Source organism: Schistocerca cancellata, chromosome 8, assembly GCF_023864275.1.
Source record: "Schistocerca cancellata isolate TAMUIC-IGC-003103 chromosome 8, iqSchCanc2.1, whole genome shotgun sequence".
Classification (NCBI taxonomy): domain Eukaryota; kingdom Metazoa; phylum Arthropoda; class Insecta; order Orthoptera; family Acrididae; genus Schistocerca; species Schistocerca cancellata.
Window position 1 is genome coordinate 481493826 of NC_064633.1, and position 15605 is coordinate 481509430.

Sequence of the window (15605 nt, forward strand, 5' to 3'; positions counted from 1 at the left end):
TATTACTTTCGATAACGTCAATACGACTGGCCAATTCATCATATTTTTCAGTAAGTGCTTTCACGTGATCGTCGTTTTTAGTGTCACAAGCATTAATTTGTTTTTGTATTTTATGTTTGGTTTTGTTCAATTTCTTAACATCTGCTTTGATGGCATCGGGATCCTGTATTAGTTCCAACTTTTCAAGTCTGTTGGTCATTGTCTGAAAGTCTAATGTGTGTGTGTCTGTTTTGTTTTAAGATCGGAGATTTCATCATGCAATTCGGTGTTCAACTGTTTGATTTCGTCCGATACTGTAGCAATATTGTTGTCTATGTATGTTTTTGCTTTCGTAAACAATTTACGCTTATCTTCCTGTCTCTGTGCAGTAATTGTTTCCATGACTTGTTGCTTTACTTTATTCTGTCCCTGTATAAATTTACGGTAACGCGTTTCACTGCTTTGTAAGTGGTGATTAAAACGTTCGTCAATTTGTCTGTTCTGTAGGTCAAATTTCGCGTCTACTTTCGCATCCATCGTGCGTGAAAGTTCTGTTGACATTAATTTAAACTCGTCGTGTAACTGTGTTGCGTTTTCGGAACATTGTTCAGCGACTGCATTAATTGCGTCTCTAAGTAATTTAGTTGTGGCTGCATGTGTATTACTTAATTCTTGTGCCACAGATCTAATTTCTTCACTACTATTCCTAGCACAAGCCTTAATTTCCTCACGTAATTGTTCTTTAGTATCATGACATTGTGCGGCTACAGCTGCAATCTGTTCACTAAGTTGTTTGAAATTGTTGTCTTGTTTTTCATTTTTTTCATTAATTTGTTGTTTGAGACTTTCATTAAGTTGTAGCATTAATGCTATAACTCGATCCCAGCCAAAATTAGCTTCTCAACTTTCTATGTTGTGTGTTGGTGTATCTGTATGTGTCACGTTTTGTGTAACCATTTGGTCATTCTGTGATTCTTGAAAAGGTTTGCCAATTGGATGTGCACTGTTTGTCACTACACCGGAATCAAATAAATCTGACATATTTTGTGTATATTGGTCACCTTCGTTAGAAACAATTGCCTGTTCGCTACGTAAATTTATCAAATCAGGTGTGTCAAGCTGGGCTGCGTTCATTGTAACGGAACGTGCCGCGTCATCAATTATTACATTTACTCTGAACATAATTGCATTTGTTTGCTCATCATTAGGATCAAAATCAATACTAGTGATCGGCAGGCATTGATTATGTGTAATTAGGGGATTATTACACTGTACAGGGATTATTACACTGAGTACACTGAGTTTCGCAAATATTATCGGTCAAATTATTCAAGTCGGCTATTTCACTCATTGCACATCGCGATGTACTATTAACAGTTTTTCGCGGCATTTTTCACAAATCAAAATTAAGCACAAAAATGAAACAAAGACAAAGCAAAAATGGAACAACACAATTACAACAAACAGCAATAAATTGCCGATGATCTGTGAAAGAAAGAGTAACAGATTAGTAAATGCGTTGCGCCAGATGCAAACTACATTTAAGTAAGTAAGAGCAGATGTATGACTACTTCTCAGAAATTCACAAAGAAATACGAACCTGGCCGGTTGTCGCCAAGTGTAACCTCCCCACAAAATAATTTTTGTGTAATCTCTGCACAAAATAATTTTAGTGTAACCTCAAAACAGAAAAATTCCTAAACCTCTCAACAGTAAAAAATTATAATTATGTCGTTCACATTCAGTGTAACGTCCCAACAAAAAAAAAAAAATCAGTAACCTGGTGATAATACAATGTAACTAACCTCTCAATTAAATTGTCTCTCACTTATAACTTTCCAATAATTGACTGCGAATTTAACCTGGTAAATTTTGGACGTCAGCAGTGCTGCGTCATGGCCCTAAAAGATCATTCTGAATAAAAAAGAGAAAAATTGTTACCTCAGTGGAGTCGCCGGATAACGCATATATATCTGCCCTTAAAATAATGTTTTCTGACCCAGCCCTGTGCAATGCTGGCCGATAGATTTGTCATTTATGAAAGGAAGCAACTGATTTTTCTTTTGCAACATTCGGGATGATCATGGATGGGAGAAATTAGTAAATTCTTTAAATTGAAATGAATGGTTGTTAAAAATTACTTTATATGAGAAGGATTATTATTACGAGATTTTTAAAACATTTACATGGGACTTGAGATGACATTACTACATATGCACGAGGCTGCTTTTTACCTTATACAATAATACTCAGGCTCTGGCATCGCTGCACCGCGACCGGCACAGCCAACACGATACACCAGATCAGACCAGAGCAGACTGCAGACTAGCAGCAACTTAACGGCTACAGCTACACAGTTCGTACTGCAGTCAACACTGCTCTCTGGTCAGAGATTCTCTTATACCTTGCATATCGCAAGCAGCGCATGAGCAATACATCGAAATTGCATCTGCTCGGACCTCTTACACCCCTTTGTGATGGAATTTAAAAAATCCCGTCTTAAATGATGCCCACAGTAGAAGACCAACACCCTTTGCATATTTCAAGTTTCTATCCTAGTAAGCAATGATGGGTCAGTGAGTGGATGGTTCCTAGAGATTTTTTACTTGTTGTGGTCAATAGTGAAAGTTTGTGGATAGAGCTCCGATTCGCACAATGTACTGACTTTAGCGAGCCTCACTTTGTAGAAAATGTTGATGACGTTCATATCCTCACTGAAAGTAGAGAAGGATTACATCACCTTTTGAGTGGAATGAAAGCCTGTTACCACAATGTTCTTAATAGAGTAAACAGACAATGTTAGTAATATTAAGAGATGTGTTGCAGTTAATCAAAAAATGTTGTGGAGCGTGCCGAATAGTGCCCAAATGTCGTTGACGTCACCTCAAAGCGTATAAAAAGATTTAGGGTAACTCATTTCAAATTGCCTACCACATTATGTATTAGGTTTACGATTTGACTTCGAGCTGAGGCCAGATATAGCTTGCGCAGGCGGCATGCCTTATCGTCGTGATGGTACCGCCATTGTTAGTCAGTAGAGCATGTAATGTATCCTGGGTCATGGTATGTTATGCATTTGGTGTTGGTCAAGGTGGTCTAGTAATATAGCATGTAACTGGTAACCGGGAGGTTGCAGGATCGAATCTCGTTCGGACTAAGGAAATTTTCAGTTTGGCTTCTATCTAACCCTCACCTCGCTACTGTGTGAGTAGTCACCAGGAACCAAACGTGATTGAGGTTCTATGCTAAGTTGTAGACCGCTTACCCGTGTTTTGATAACTGGTGTAGGCAAGGGACATGCGAATCGTCCAAGGTGTTAAATGGAAAGATTTGCACTCGTCCATTGAGACACACTCAGTTATTATTATGCACTATGTGTGACTCAACTTCACCAGGCAACTCCCCTACAAAACGTCTTATAGTAATGTTTTATAAGCAGTCTCTTTTTCTCTCAGTCCCACTTTGAACTCCATACAAGATATGAAAACCATGTAAAAAGGTTCAGGAGGTGCTTATGACGACATGAATGCCCATGAACACTTACAGCGTGTTGTATTATGTCATCCGTACTTAAGAGACGTTTATCATTGAAAAATGGATAGTTCTATAATTTCGAGTATCGATACCGGATTTGTCGGGCGATATCTCGCCCTGATAGTTGATAGCGACTAGTCCAAGTACTATGTATCAGTCTAAAGAAGTCCTTGTAAGGGCTTACATTTACATCCACATCTACATATACATCTGTACTACGCACGCCCCTTACCTAACTAAAGCAGAAATCGATGAACATTTCTTTCAAACTCAGCATCTCACTGTGATGCACTACAATAATTTGTTGAATTGGCATTTTGGGGTATGTCAGCATTTGTGTAGGTGAAGTAAAAGAGAGTGTAACAGCCTGCACATAATGGTCATGATCATGGCAACGTATCTATTGACTTCTGGAAAGTCGTACATGCCAGACGATAAGCAGCTTAAGCCCATGAAGGCCTCCACTTCCTGTGGTAATTTACATATTTATCTCACATACTACATTTAAAGGTCTATTTTTAATATTAATCCAGCATAATCATCAGAACAGGTTGAAGATGCAGGAAACCTCTGGCCTACAGTCTTCGTAAATGATAGTTCTTCCTACGTTACTTTTGTGTTCTTAGGTGTGAATTCAAACATTTACAACCACATCTGCATCTATGCTCCGCAAGCCATTTATAGTGTATGACGGAGGACACATTAACAAAGTATGGGATGATCTTGTGTTGTTAGCTGTACCTGTTACTCGAATTTCCATCTTGAACAGCATCAGTAAATGAGTTAAGTTTTTGTATGCCGCGCGATTTCTATGAAGCTGTTTCATCTCCAAAGGTAAAGCAGCCATAACCATTAATTAAATTAGACTGTAGCAGTTAATTAAAAACGAGTTTCTCTTTGAGGTCGAGGACAACTAATCCGAAAGCTTTATTAAAAAAGTATTCACTGATGTGCAAATGACATGAATGCGTAAACGTACCACGTTACACTCATATAGCAACACCTGCTGTTATCTCGAAATTACAAAATGGAAAATGGTTGACTACTGACAAAGCAGTCTCCTTTATATTCGTCAAATAGACCAGACCATAACAAACCCATTTGTTGCAAACACATACTGAGACCGGATATTTACTGTGTAACTAACCTGTTCATGAATGCATACAATTTAATTATAAATAAATGAAGTCCACGAAATCCATACGATTTATATTTTGATAATACACTGTCCAGTTACTTTAATGTACAGACATGTCAAAAGCCTGAATAAACAATTTTTGCAGCACGGACGAACAGGAAAAGAGTGAATGAGGTTCTGAAATGTATCGAGAGGGATGCAGAGCTATACCAACTTAATCGCCAAGGTCAGCTGTGCTGGGTTTCTCGGTTGAGGATCCATAGGATGAACAGCCCTAAGTCCGATCCAGGTAGGGCCACAGATTGTCGATTGGGTTTAAATCCGCGGAGTTATGTGGTCAGAGGAGTAAGATAAATTCATTTTGGAGCTCATCGAGCCACACATGTACATTGTGTGACACGTTGCATTGTCCTGTTGGTAGATGCCATCGTACCGAGGAGGAAACAAACTGTATATAAGTGTAGTAATGGTCTCCAAGGACAGATGTATACTTGTGTTGATCCACTGCGTCTTCCAGCGTGACACGGTCACTCAGGTAAGGCCACGAAAACATTCCCCAAAGCATAATGCGCCGTACTGCTTCCTGGTCCCACCCGTTGATTGTTGCAGCGTCGTACTCGTCAACGGTTGTGTACTGCGATAGAGTGTAAAACATAATTCATCTGAAAAGACTACCTGCCGCCACTCAGAGGACGTTCAGTTACGATACTGGCGTGCAAATTCCAACTTTCTTGGCCGATGAACAGTGTGGGTGCATGAAGCAGGCTCCCGCTGCAGAGGCCAATATGCACTAACGTTCGCAGAACAGTCTTTGAGGAGACACTGTCGGTAGCCCTTTGGTTAATCTGTGCGATCTGTTGCTCAACAGCTGCATGTCTATTCGCCTACAGAATCCCTGCAGCTGTCGTGCACCCCTGCTGTCCATGGGCCGTGGTGCACTGTAGTTGCCTCGGCGCCAGTTCTGGATGGCGCCATTTTTCCATGCATGGTATGCTTTAACCACATCGGAACGCGAGCAGTTTAAAACTTAGCCGTTGCTGAAATGCTTTCACCCTTGGCCCGAAAGGCAATGATCATGTCCTCTTGGATTTAAGATGAATCGCTTCGTTTCCACATTATGACATTGACTGGACTTTTTCCTGCATCCACCCGACACTCTTTACGTACCCTCCACTGCTTCTGCTGCCATCTGCCATCTTGGAGTGATTATTGAATGTTGGCATTGAATATAGGTAGTGGTCACAATGCTGTTTCGACCAAGCAATCTACAATATCCACCCCTCCACCTCCTAGTGTGACTGCGGTTAGAAGTGCTGTACTCTATAATCTACACAGCCTTAAAAAAATTACCGTGTTCAGGTGCACCAGGGTATAATATGTGTGTATAGAAGGGTTTTAGTGTTAGTGATTCATTTTTCACGGTCATCAGTGATACTCTCAGTTTGGAGGTAAACCGTTTTAGCAGTATTCATTCTAGACTACAGCCATGCCCCACTGCAGCCATTCCCCACTAACGAGCATGCACTTGTGTTGAACAGTTCCAGCCATTAGAACAGGGTTGCATTGTGGTCCTGCGGCAAGCTGTAAGGACGTGTCGACGCAGTGACACACATGTTGGGCACAACGTTTCCCGCTTTTCAACAATGGTCTGTGGAACAATCCCACAGCCGTACAGTAGGTTCTGGTAGTCCACATCATGAAGACGCACATCAGGGCCGACAAATTGCACAAGCAGGAGTGACCGACTGAGCATCATTCAGGGACGAAACCAGGGCACATGTTTCATCTACTTTGTCGCCATTAGGATCGGTATACTTGCAGGAAGGCTGCCCACACGTGTCCCTGTGGTCACGTTACCACTAACACTACGTGCAACGCCACGCGCGGCTACACTGGTGCCGTGAATGCACTGTTTTACGTTCATTTGAAATACTATCTACTGACCTGTTAGAATGTAGTGCAAAAAGGAATACTAAAAGCAAATGTTTATTGTTGGCATTAATGACCATACTAATTTAATATTAATATTAAATTGTATGCACAATATTAAATCAGAAATTAATTGTTTATGTACTCTACTTAACATATGTGTGGGCTGAGAGGAGCAGATTCAAAATCACAAGAGAGTTACTTGAGGAAAGTAGAAGAGTTCATGTCTAATCTTATGTTCTGTAAAAGAAAAGATATTTGACTGAGTTTTGTTATCTACAGAGTTAAGTAATTGGTGTGCACAAAGTGTCGATTATGATATAATTTTTCTGAGACGTGACACAGCATACACATACTGTACATCCTTGTAGATTATATATGAGAAAGAATCGTAACGAATACAAGCAATGCTCTTATACTACATACAAACTTCCCTTTTCGTTATTTCATTTTAGAGGATTTACTGAAATACATGCTCTCGTATTTTAATAGTAATTATTACCACTCAGTTGGTTCATTTTCGCGTATCGCTTTGCTTTGATAATATATGTATGCCTAAGTTTGTTATTTATTATTTTCATATAATATTCATGAGGTATTACAATCATACCTTCTGACAACAGTTACAGCATTAAAGATTGTTGTATTTAGCCAAATGTATTTTGTGATCAAACTGTTGTGACCGCCCGGTGTTGATCGATCTTATTGTGTGTGAAGTTCTGATTTTGATTTCTTATAAATGTTGCTGTGAAATTTGTCCAGTAAAACGATCACCACTTTCCTCTCACGTTCTCCCAAGCTTCCTGCCGTTCTAGTTAATGCATTGAGAGACCCTACCACCCCACTCTCCGTCCCTTCCACAAAACAAGTAGTCAAAGCCAACTAGCGATAAGTCATGTGTTCGATAAACGTATGTACCTCTACTAAATCGACAGTTTTCCCTTTAGTATCAAATCATTGCCTTCAGAGCGCTATCTTGTGACGGGTGAATGTGAATTGCGCTGTAGATGAATCAGATCCATGTGCTGAATCAATGTCTGTCTGAAGGGCATTCCAACCAGTCTCAGTCTGGGAGCAGATTTCAGGTAGTTTGCCATAGCCATTTAGGTGATCGCCTACTTAGGAACAGACTTCGTACGTATTGTAGGCTGGTGCAGTACCTGTTGCCTCTCGCCTTGAATTAAGTTGACACTACGGTGCCAATAAGAACTTCCAGTCACCTACACAATGAGCAAAGTCAATCCTGCTTCGATTCTCCAACAGCAGGCGACTACCAGGAAGGAACACGAAAACTCAGTTTCTAAACAGTTCATTCTGTTTACATGACGCTGATGAGCTGCAGATGACGGTACAATTCGGTGCTTTCAGCAAAATATATCGTTATCCATAAGCGGATGAAACTATCATCCGGCCTCCAAGTTCCAGTTTCCTTATCCAAGGCCTTCTAGGGAAACAAAATATTTAGATTTCAGAATTTCATGTGAGTTTTGACCGAATTTAAAATACTGTCGCAATATACTCATAAACAGGAATAATCTTATGTCAAAGGTTTAACACTGGAAGCCAGGTAGTGAAACTAGAAACAGTGGTGTATGCCTCGAGGCAGTGAAAATCACAAATTCCCCAATCTATATTACCCACGAGAGCGCTAGCTACCTATTATTATATTCATCTAGTATTTGAGGCTGAGAGCACCTAGCGCTTTTTCATAAACTTTACACATTATTTCGAACCTTTTCGAGACTTTGTCTCACTGACACCCCTCATGAGACAATGAAACGGAAAAAAGAGTTTGTCGTTTTCATTTTCGTTGTTCATGCAATAAAACTTCAGCATCAGGGATGACTGTTTAATATATTACTTCTTTAGTAATCGCAACGCATTTTGGAGACGATATCGACATATACTAATGAATATACCGGCAAAGTTATATCATCGTATGATACACTGTTATGGAGGTATGACATTAAAAACAACGAGATATGTAAAAAAATTGATTATTTGTCAAACGGAGGGCGAATTATCCACACTGTACTCATCTAATGTTTAATAATGAAAACGCTTAGCGACATCCAACTAACTTAAAGCACAGTGATACATGTGCGGTGTCTGTCCTTTCGGACACGTTCCATGTCTTTGGAGATTTGCTCCTCAATTGGGTCCTACGAAACGAGACGTACAAAATAAAAAATAAAAAAAATAAAAAAAATAAAAAACATGAAGAGTCTTCTCTCACCTCTACGCAACAAAGCGCCCTATCACTCTCCACTCTCCATGTATCAATATTACAGACAAATGGACCATAAAGTTATCCAGTGTATTAAATATCTAGAATACCTTAAATCTGCACCTTGTCATGTTTGTATTGAACAGAAATCATGTTGTGAGCAAGAGTGGTCTTAAGTACTATAATCTTTTTCTGATAACTTGAAAGAGAACGAAAGAAAATATACACGTATATTCACAGTTAATGTGCAGTTACATATTCACGGAAAACGTTACACAAGAAAGCCAAATGAGGTGTTTCGTGGTGTTATGTCGTGCTGTTGCGCACATCAAGAACTATCTGTGACCCAGAAAGACATGTGTATCAACTTATCTTGGAAGTAATTTCCGACCGTCGTTCTCGAATTCAATTACCTGGATCTCCCTGCTACGCAGTGCCACATGATAATTCTCTCAGACTTTTTCACTTTGTTACAACGTACGCTGGTGGCAGAGGGCTGTAAACTGTCTATATTATTAAATGACGCAAACAGCTTAGCGATAATTCTTACGCACTTTACGCCACTCCCTTTGATACAGAGTTTCAGGTACAATATGGGTCAACAGATCTTGTAGCTCATGACAGACATGTGCCTATTATGACATTAGCGATCGAATGTGAGTAATTGTCTGTCCCTAAATTTCATTTGTTGCTGCTCTTCTACATTCTTGAGCACGTCTCTCTGTTCCTTGATCTCCAAGGCATCGCCAAGACGCGACGTGCGAAGAACAAGAGCTCTGCTACAGTAGATGGGAAAGTTCATTTGCTGTCGCGCTTTGTCCATGTACGGAGGTGATGCGCCTTCCGCTTTATTTGCACAGACATAAAAACGAGAATGCGCAAAGAGGCCCGACTTATCTTTACCAACTGTCTAAATCACGGTTTCAGCTCTCACGAACACCTTCGTTGGCCTAAGAAGATAAGAGTGGAAAATGTTATCCAAAGGATTACATCTTTCACTGTCGATCCCTCACTATAACGGAAGATATCGTGGAACTCAACATACTTAACTAATCACAACATGGCATAACGAAATAATATTATTTAGATAATACTAATTTACTTTTCTTTATTTTCACGATTTTTCCAACAACAGATGTTTTTACAGGAAAACTCATTTTTTATTTATGAAAATGAAACTCCCTCAATTAATCGACTTTGATCCGACAGAGGATTGAGCCATTCCTAATATAGTTCATGTAAATAGAAGACGGATCACTACCGTCAGCTCCAGAGGGACATTAAGCGGAATCAGCGGTGACGAGCGAAAAGGTGTACCGGACCTGGAATCGAACCCGGGATGTAGTGCTTACTAGGCAAATACGGTGACCACTGTGCTATCCGTGACACAGCGTGAGCGGCACTGCACAGAATATCTCCGCACGCCTCACGGCCCATCCATACTCCCACCGAGCGCCACCTAACCGCAGTCCCTGCCCATTATACTCCCGCGCGTTACCCAGAGATTCCCACAGGAGGTCGGACGCCGTTCGTGCAGTCGCACTAATGAAAGTGGGTCCATTGCCGAGCCAGGTTCATCAGTTAGATGAATGCGCAGCATCTGTTGCTTCGAAACAACAGTCACCACGCAGATCTCGCAGCTGTGAAACACTGCATGTAAACTGAAGCGGTATGACTGCTATCAGCTGTAGCCTAGTAAGCAGGAGATCCCGGGTTCGGATCCCGGTACGGTACACATTTTCACTCGTTGCCGCTGGTTCAGCTTAATGTCCCACATTCTTATAACTAATATAATTCTTCGGGAATACTTGTGCACGTTTCATTGACCATTCCTTTGTTCATGACATGCTGTACACTAGCAAATAATTTCTCCCGTTTGGATACTTTTGCTTTCATTGTATGGGATTTCGATGTACATGATTTCCCTTTTTGTAGCGAACAATACAAAAAATAATAGGTTTCGTTATCCCCACTACATCCTGGGTACTAAGATGTAACAGTCCTATTTGTGCCTTTACATCATTAATCAAATGGTTCAAATGGCTCTGAGCACTATGGGACTGGTCATCAGTCCCCTAGAACTTAGAACTACTTAAACCTAACCAACGTAAGAACATCACACACATCCATGCCCGAGGCAGGATTCGAACCTGCGACCATAGCAGTCGCGCGGTTCCGGACGGAGCGCCTAGAACCGCTAGACCACCGCGGCCGGCCATCATTAATCGTTAGAGAGTTAGTTTCTCAAATTAATTCAGACAAAAGACGATTATTTCCATCTTTACCATAACACCTTAACATGCTACTATTCTATGGTCAAATACTGTACAAATACTTTTTTTAATCTTCTCCATGCATGTGTCCCTCTCTTTAGCTCTCTACATAAAAGAAACGGTATAGGCTATTCCTTCCTTGGATCACTTGACCTAGGTGTGGACCATCAATTTCCGGGGTCTGTTTGCCCACCTACCCTAAATCGGGCACTGTCCGTCTTAAATATTTAACGGTATGCACACTCTCACCCTATTCCATCTTCACTCTAATAATAAAGTTTCTCTTTAGTATATCGACGCTACCCGGTTTTATTCCAAACGTGTGTTTTCTAACTCCTTGTTTTATTACATTCACCTGCTTTCCTTGCAATGTTGGTAATATCTAATACAAGGTTTCTACTCTTACGGTGTTCTTCCCACATTTGTTAATTTTCTATCATTGATAGCATTTCTGCGCTTCTCTAGAGATAACTACAACTGATACAGTTGGCGGACTGCGCTAACGCTTTACCTTTATTTTTATGTTAATCCGTCACATCTGTGTTTACTGATGGAATAATTTCCGTTTCCGTTCTTCTGCTTGTTTTTATGACGAAGCTGACGTAAGTATTTCTTCCAGATACGTCGCCTGTTTTAGTTAACGGTATGCGTTTCCTGTTGCCGTTCGTGTGTTACTGATCTATGCTACGCTATCGTTGGGACCTCTATGTAGACTGCGGAAAAGAAGGTTTTCTGTGACAGAAACCTATGAATGTGGGAAGAGGGGTGATAAAATAGGTACTCCAGTCGAAGAAGTAAGGAAGAGGAAATTAAGGATGTGTGTGTTAAAATCTAAGGAAGAAAGAAGATAGAAGCCCCAAAAACTTAATGTCATACCACCTTCTACCTCAACATCCCTTTCGCAATGGGTTCTTCACTCAGACGCTGGAGGATGAAGTGTTTTCGGCAACGTACTTGTCTCTGTTTCACATGTAGAGAACCCGAAAATTGATCTTGACATACCCCTATTTCGAGCATGATGGCTTCAAGTGACAACACGTTCGTAATTCGCCAGTCACCATTACAAGTAAATCAGTGGATTGTAGTCATTTACCAAAACTGCTACTGGCTAATGGTATCTAACTTCCAACATAAAAATTCATAGAAACCCAATCGTAATACGTCACATAATATAAAAAGTATAAAATTCTCATTATACATCAGTTACGTAATAAATGGTGATCACTCTGGGACATCATGTACTATAATTGTAAGATTATGTTCGTATCGTAATTTTCATGTCTCTCATTTCTCGAGAAATTACGTTAAACCCTCTGTAATAAGGCAGTGGTAATTTTAATGTCATTCTACGGCTAAAATGAGGACAGGGCAGTGAGAAATACATTTAAGTAAAAGATCATAGAGTAGTAAGATTAGAAGAAACTGCTACGGGGAAAACGCTGTACGGAAGTTGGAATCAGGCACACACAGTCCCCAGAGGCTCGTCACAACTGATAATGTAATTATGATTTATTCAGATAACCGCCGTAATCACACTTGCATCTATGAAATTATCTTCAAAATTATCTTCATAACAATGAAAAAGCATGTCACATGCAATAACCAAACGTACAACACATAAAACTGATTAGTGCAAATTTCACGAGACGAAACATGTACACTTTTATCACAGACTGCCCATTCTGCTACATCATTGTACATTACATAACATAACACAAGCATAACTATTGCCGTACAGGTATTGTTCAAAATTTCACCCACCATGATCACGACCGAGTGTGCACTTGCTTAAGAATTCCAGGAATTCGGTATACTACTTCCCTGTCCCGTAAGGTCCGTGCAAATATTGCATGTAGTCTCATACATTAAGCTCATTCACATGTCCACTGTGCCTTGTCCTAGCTCGCGATGGAGCTCAACGACCGTTACTAACCTATTGTCGTCCAAACTGTTCTCCAATGTCGTTCTTAACATAGAAGGCAGAATTTGCCAGCGTTTCGTCATATTGCAACTACATAAGACGACGAATTCTCACCGGCACCTCTTCTAACAACTGTCGGAGGAACAGTCGAAGGAATATTTTGTCCACTGCTCCGTTCAGTATATTTTGAGATAGAAAAGGTCCAATCACAGAATAGTTGACATCAGCCCATACATTCACAGTAAAGTTCTCTAGTTGTACGTCTGCAGACCGAAGCGACGAATGAACATTTGTACTAAGGACACGATAGTGCAGATGTTGGCGCATCTGCCTAGTGAGCAGGATATCCAGCTTCGAGACATGGTCTTTGTACAAATTCTCATTCGTCCCTTCGGCGTGCGTGTATACATCACAGATGTTTGAGGCGCGAATAATCTGTGGAACCATAGCGTTTCATTTGATTAAAAGCACCTGTATCTGGGTTTCAGGCAGGATCCTCCATTTCGTTTGATGCTGAGGTGCTATTCCGATACAGATCGATAGCCTCTGAAATGGTTCAAATGGCTCTGAGCACTATGCGACTTAACTTCTGAGGTCATCAGTCGCCTAGAACGTAGAACTAATTAAACCTAACTAACCTAAGGACATACACACATCCATGCCCGAGGCAGGATTCGAACCTGCGACCGTAGCGGTCGCTCGGTTCCAGACTGTAGCGCCTAGAACCGCACGGCCATTCCGGCCGGCAGCCTCTGAAATGCTGATCGAATTTACGAGATATACGAAATAGGCTGAGACGTCAATGGAAATTTGGGTTGAGGAAGGAGACGTGGTAGTTTCGTCCGCGCAGATGTGCAAAGCCATTGCGCCAGGGAGACATAGTTGCTATCGCATATGCCTAGTTAGCATGAGACCTGGGTTCGAATCTCAGCGTTGGTATACAGTTTCATTCGTCCCTTCAGTCTGCATATATACACTCCTGGAAATGGAAAAAAGAACACATTGACACCGGTGTGTCAGACCCACCATACTTGCTCCGGACACTGCGAGAGGGCTGTACAAGCAATGATCACACGCACGGCACAGCGGACACACCAGGAACCGCGGTGTTGGCCGTCGAATGGCGCTAGCTGCGCAGCATTTGTGCACCGCCGCCGTCAGTGTCAGCCAGTTTGCCGTGGCATACGGAGCTCCATCGCAGTCTTTAACACTGGTAGCATGCCGCGACAGCGTGGACGTGAACCGTATGTGCAGTTGACGGACTTTGAGCGAGGGCGTATAGTGGGCATGCGGGAGACCGGGTGGACGTACCGCCGAATTGCTCAACACGTGGGGCGTGAGGTCTCCACAGTACATCGATGTTGTCGCCAGTGGTCGGCGGAAGGTGCACGTGCCCGTCGACCTGGGACCGGACCGCAGCGACGCACGGATGCACGCAAAGACCGTAGGATCCTACGCAGTGCCGTAGGGGACCGCACCGCCACTTCCCAGCAAATTAGGGACACTGTTGCTCCTGGGGTATCGGCGAGGACCATTCGCAACGGTCTCCATGAAGCTGGGCTACGGTCCCGCACACCGTTAGGCCGTCTTCCGCTCACGCCCCAACATCGTGCAGCCCGCCTCCAGTGGTGTCGCGACAGGCGTGAATGGAGGGACGAATGGAGACGTGTCGTTTTCAGCGATGAGAGTCGCTTCTGCCTTGGTGCCAATGATGGTCGTATGCGTGTTTGGCGCCGTGCAGGTGAGCGCCACAATCAGGACTGCATACGACCGAGGCACACAGGGCCAACACCCGGCATCATGGTGTGGGGAGCGATCTCCTACACTGGCCGTACACCACTGGTGATCGTCGAGGGGACACTGAATAGTGCACGGTACATCCAAACCGTCATCGAACCCATCGTTCTACCATTCCTAGACCGGCAAGGGAACTTGCTGTTCCAACAGGACAATGCACGTCCGCATGTATCCCGTGCCACCCAACGTGCTCTAGAAGGTGTAAGTCAACTACCCTGGCCAGCAAGATCTCCGGATCTGTCCCCCATTGAGCATGTCTGGGACTGGATGAAGCGTCGTCTAACGTGGTCTGCACGTCCAGCACGAACGCTGGTCCAACTGAGGCGCCAGGTGGAAATGGCATGGCAAGCCGTTCCACAGGACTACATCCAGCATCTCTACGATCGTCTCCATGGGAGAATAGCAGCCTCCATTGCTGCGAAAGGTGGATATACACTGTACTAGTGCCGACATTGTGCATGCTCTGTTGCCTGTGTCTATGTGCCTGTGGTTCTGTCAGTGTGATCATGTGATGTATCTGACCCCAGGAATGTGTCAATAAAGTTTCCCCTTCCTGGGACAATGAATTCACGGTGTTCTTATTTCAATTTCCAGGAGTGTATGTCATAGATGTTTGAAACATTTGAACTTCTCTGGAATCATATCGTTTCATCTGATTAAAAACTTCTGTGATATGATTGACTGTGACGTGTGGATTTTCGTCATATAGTACATGGCTCACTCTAGCGAAATTGCCGTTTTTTATAAACAAACGCGGGAAAATTGATGTTTTTGCACATTGAACTGACTTTAAGACACCACTCGGAA